Raw genomic sequence first — 6,000 nt, forward strand, 5'->3', positions numbered from 1 at the left:
CGGTTCCTAGGAGAGGGAACATGTCAGTCTAAAGGCTGCCTCTCTCATTATGATAGCACAATCGATAAAATGGAGGCACCAATTTCTGTACTTTGACTGTTGTCCAAGCACCCTCTGTGGCTCCCATTAATGCAGTATGTAGAACTGTTCTGAAAAGATAGTACATGGAGGCCTTTAGTAATAACTGTCCATTTCCAAACTGCCATTATTGGTATTTCATAGTACTTCTCTTGAGTCCTTGGCCATCAAGGGTGTTATTAAGAGGGATGGCAAAGCAGGGCTTTTGAGATAGTATGAGGATAAAAATGTTTTTCATATTCCTCCAAGACTCTTTCTACTGCAAAATTCCTTTTCCACTTTTGCTGAAAGGAACTTGTCAATCAAAATATTTCAGGACATGTGTGTGTGTGTGTGTGTGTGTGGATGTTTGAGCAAGGATGCTGGTGTGTATGGTGATGTGTATCTGTCTATGTGTATTTGTATCGCTTTAATGTAATGATACATTAGATAGATACTGGGAATTAATGGTACAGTAAGGCTGTAAGCCTAGGAATTAACTGAGTTGATAAATCTTGTAAAGTTGTGACTATAAAATGAGAAAAATGTTGCTTCTATAATGTTTCCATATGTGTCAGTTCAGGGAATTTATCACAATAGTCAGTAAATTGACCATGTAAATTGTGAACTATAAAAGGCATTGTTCTGTGCCATCTGTTAGAACCATTGTTGTTTCTTGTTCCATTGGAGGGAGATCTATTCCGTTGCTTTTTGTATTTTTTCTATTTTTGTTTCCCACAACACTTACTGTATAAGATAGAGTATTTAATTTTTTGTAAGCTGCTTTAGAGGAAAGAGTTTCCAGAATTTTTTTTTTGATCCATGCAGTACTCTGAATCTTAAGGCTAGTAATGTAATATGCTAAAAGACTGTTCAGGCTCTCATCTAGAACTTCAGTTCAAGTTCTAGTCTCCTTCATTCTCTGTAACTATGCTTGCTTTTCGAACTCCATATCCAACCTGATCTGCTAGTGGGTTCCATGCATTCCTGACATCAGCATTATGTTGTATTGGCAAGTCATTCCCTTCTGGCTATTGTTACAGACAGAATTATTTTCTAAGCCATGCAAGGGCAAACAATGTTCCTGAAATGTCTGAAAGAGTTAAGAGAACACAATTGGCTACTGTTCCCAAAAGAACACTGTACTGTATTCAGCTGCACAAAGCAGACATATTGATCTGAACATTATTTGCTCTGTGGCCAGAACTATTTGATTTATGTTATATTACTCATATCTCTTGGGGACTCTGGGGTCTCTTGTTGGACATTGCTAGTTGCTTTTAATATAATAATAATAATAATAATAATAACCCCACCCCTCCCCCATATCCCTCTTGGCATTAGACCCCCAGGCATTCAATCACACTTTAGTGATATGGCCTGCAAATATGGATGTAAATAGCCATGCAATCTGTCATGCTTGGCCATAACACATCGGGGAGTAATTAACTTTCGTCTGGGTCAATAACTCCGAAAGCAATCACAATGCACCAGGCATTTATTTCATTAAAGACAGACTTTACGCTCAGCTTGTTTTCACCGGTTGACAACTTCATATTTGTTTTGGAGGCCATTACAGTCATACGTAAACATAATGGGGCCATACTTGCCAACATTAGAAAAAGTTCCATTTTAACCTGGACCTCCATCTCAAAATGCGCATCAGTCTATTACAATAGTTGACGTAGTTGCACGAGATCAAACACTTTGTTAGCTGTTCCCATCAGATAACCTGGCAGATTTAGTGCTCTATTCAATCTGGATCTCTGAAGCGTGAGATAGCAATGTAAGGGTAATTTACGAATGAGACAATTATATACAGCGTTTACCCTGAATGCAGTATAATTTAACGTGAATACATTGCTTTAAATATCACACTGTAATGCTGAACTTCCGCAAAACCATCCGTATTAAAATCCTTGACGTAGCTGAATGTGATCCAACACTTGTTCATGAATGCATACTTAACACATTCTGTTTTGAAATGTAGAATTACATCTATTGTGTTATTGTGTTGAGAAGGGAAGTGCAGCCAACAGCTTGAAAATGAATATTAAGAATGAATTCAATGAGGAGCTACGACTTTCTTCAGTGTTGCAGACAAACACACTGCTATGGCCTAATTAAGTGATAATGCCAGAGAAGCCGATGTTTGGAGGATAAATTGGCACGGATGTTGTTAGGCCCGAGACAAAGTCAAGGGCAGGCAAACCGTGCCAATATACTTTATCCTCCAAACACCGGCTTCGAGGACATTATCACTCTTATACAACGGGTTATCAATATGTTCAAATAATGATTGACATTTTCATTAAAATCTTTACTTTGATGAGTTTTTTCATTAGATTTCATCCTTCCACAAAATATAGTCCAGACACAAATCTAGGGTTTCTACCCAAGCCGGCTGGTTCTTCTATCGGTTCGTTTTCCAGAGACGCAACCCAGTCCTTTAGCCTTTATGCTCTTTATCTATGGACACGAACCAATCATTCGTTCTAAATGTACCATTAGCATACTGACGGGCAACGTTCTTATCCCTTGCTTGCTAGCTAGCCCTTGTGTTGTCTTAAGAGCCAAAATTGACCCTCCACTATGTTTACCAGCTGAGATAACCCCCTAAATGATGTTTTTTCAACTTGAAATTTGATTACTTTTCCTAGTGACCACATTAGAAAAAGAAAACATCGCATTTGTTCATATTTCCATTATTGCTGTACACCACCAGGGTACAAAGATTGTCTTAGGCTCTTTTGACCCGGCAGTTATAAAATCATTTACACACCACAAAGACACACACACACAAACACACACAATGATACATTGGTATTATGTGTGCTAGTGATTGAACTCAGCAGCTCCAGAAGAGGAAGATCACCATGGTTGGCACAGTTAGAAAGAACAAGCCTGAGCTCCCCCCTGCACTCCTTGCAAAAGGGGGAGAGACCTTCTCATCAAAGTTTGCCATCACCCACTCCACCACTCTAGTTTCTTACCTCCCAAAGAGGAACAAAAATGTGGTCCTCCTGAGCACACTGCACAAAACAGCTGAGACAGTTATCATGAGGACAGAAAACCAGCCATCATCCTGGACTACAATGCCTTTGTGATATGGAACAAGATCAACCCTACCTGGATGCCTGATATGCAGAACAAGAGGAAGGTGTTCCTGGAGCAGCAGGGAAGGGCACTTGTAACCCCACACATTCAAAGAAGGGAGCACCTCCCCCGCACAGCAGCCCCTGCAGCGCTTGTGAAAGCTGTTCAGGGGACTGAATCTTGTCCTGATCCACCTGAGGCTGCAGCTGGGGCAGGCAAGAGGAGGATGCCAATTCTACCCCCAAAGAAGGACTGTCAAACAAATACTATGTGCTGCATATGTGAGAAATACATCTGCAAAGTTCTTGCACACACACTTGCATACTGTCCTACATGGGCTAATTAGAGTTGATTGGTTTACGTTCTTCACGTTTTTGATTTGTATCTATTATCTTATTTTATTCTTATTTATTGTTGTTGTTTATACACCTTGTGGGTGGGGGTAATGGTTAAAAAAAAATGGGAGAAGACTAGTATTTTGTAGTGTAACTACTCATTTTACAGTATATAACAATATATCACTATGTTGCCAAAACGTTCAAGACTGTTATTGTTTCCCTTCTATAAAATGCATTCAAAACTACTTTCTGCACATTTCTGCTACCTTCTTATGCTATATCTTGCAAAAAAAAGTATGTTTACACCTATGCAGTACCTTTAGCAATAATAATAATAAACCTCTACTTTAGTCAAATAAACAATTATGACAAGTGTGTTGTATTAAAAATGGGTGGTGTCCTCTGATTAAATGCAGTCGTTCTGCATTGTGAAGAGGGAAAACCCAGATATTCACAAAGTTTGTGATGAATGACAGGTTGTTTCTTCATGCAAAATAGAATACAATTCAATTAAGTTTTTTTTTTTTTTTTAGGGGTTTAGTTAAAGGTGGGTCATTTTTTACCCTTAGGACAAGTGGAGTATACAGAATGTTAAGACTACACAAGGGCTAGGCAACTACGGCTAACTTACAGTCATGTCAAACAGTGCAGCCAGAATAACAACAGTAGCTGCAATTGCGTTTAAGCTGTTTTCGAGTGACATTTATTTGGATGCCTCCATAACAATGAGCTAATGAGGCACGATTTCGCCTGGCATAAAAAAAATGTGCTCGCTCATCATGACACCGTAGTTCAGAGGACCTAGTCAACAACACAGCAAACACAATAACTTCCAACTGAAGCTGTAAAGACTGCAAACTTTTTTCACTTGACATTTGAATTGACATTTCTTTGTATATGTCCATAAAAATGATGCCAGCTGATTCATGATTTTGACTGGTTGAGAAAAGCTGCCGGGCTGTGTCGTCCTGACACGTGCATTGCTAAGTGACAGCTTGAGATCAAATTTGAATAATGAAACAATGTTGCAAATGTCGGGGAGATAGACAGCAAGGTTTATACAAATCTCCTCCATTGAAAACTAAACGTTAGTCTAAAAGAAATGTGAGATAATGTCAAGATGCTTTTTATAGTGGATATCAAGTTTATACATTGCATGGCTGGGCTGATGCAACAGTGGATGGCACAGTCAGATGGAACAGAGTAAACAGGCTTTTTAACATCATAGATTTCACCGGTTTTATAGGCACTGGCTAAAATGTGGTTTTAACCAATCAGCATTCAGGATTAGACCCACCTATTGTATATTGGCTAATAGTCATATTGCATAGAAGTGTACACCAAAATGTAGGCCTACAACGTTTTATATGCATTTTTATTATAATTTACTTTGTCATGGTATTTCCTCATATAATAACCCTGCCCGTTGAGGATTTGAACTCGCAGTCATCATATCTCACCATATCTGGGCTTACCGCCTTTGGGTAAGCCCAGATATGCACAGCTCCCTTATAAGACCTTGGCTTGAAAAATGAGAAAAAAAAAGTGTCAATAGTAGCTTTTGTCCATTTTGAGACACCATAGCCAGTATACACTTCCTAAAAATACTCAGAATCATCTAAAATAGATTTGAGTTGTCATGAATTTAGACGTTTTGCAGAGGAGATGTGAGCCGTGCAATTTTACATCTAACTAATGTTTTATGCAGTACCGACTTCAGGTTGCCTCCAGAAAAATACTTGTCTGCCCGAACAGCTGAAAAAACCCAAACAAAACATCAAAATGTCTTGATAATATATGAACAAACTCTTCCGAATTGTTTAGGCTAGGAAGCACGCGGATGCCTTTAGTGGATCACGCCACCAATTAGTGATAGCAGTAAATTAGAGCTATTTGACATTACCACAACTTCTTTCTTGTTTTTTACAATGCACGAATATAAACTTACATGGAGTATAATCCTCCTACATCTTTATTGCTGTGAAAGCAAATTAATGTGTGTGAAATGGACAGGCAAAAACATGAGATTGTCATATGCGAAAACATGCTTTTTGAATTTAGTAGCTACTAGCCTAGTCAATGATACATCATGTAATATTATTGGGACCCTAAACTTTACAGACCTGGTGGAACAAAAGTAAACCTTGAATTTGAAGGTTTAAAATATCCCTCCGGTGGATATAAAGTCTAAGATTTTTTATTGTCCGATGTGGAATTTGTTACAGGAAATAATCACCGTCAGCTGGTGAGGTTAGCATTGGATTAACGTGTGCCGGGTTATATGATGGGACCAGCTACAATGTAGAGTTCTATCACTTGCAACTACATCAACAATTTTAATTGGCTGATGCGCATTTTGAGAATGTTCACCATTATAGCCCCAATGTCATTTAGGGGCTAGATACAATCAGATCTGCCTTAACCCATGCAGAGCCGCAATCTAGTAGTAACACTCCCGGCCAATCACATACAGCCCAACTCCCACCGGAGACCAAGGTTAAATCCCCAT

This window comes from Oncorhynchus mykiss, chromosome 4 (genome assembly GCF_057628025.1).
Source record: "Oncorhynchus mykiss isolate SJ-2025 chromosome 4, ASM5762802v1, whole genome shotgun sequence".
NCBI classification, from domain to species: Eukaryota; Metazoa; Chordata; class Actinopteri; order Salmoniformes; family Salmonidae; genus Oncorhynchus; species Oncorhynchus mykiss.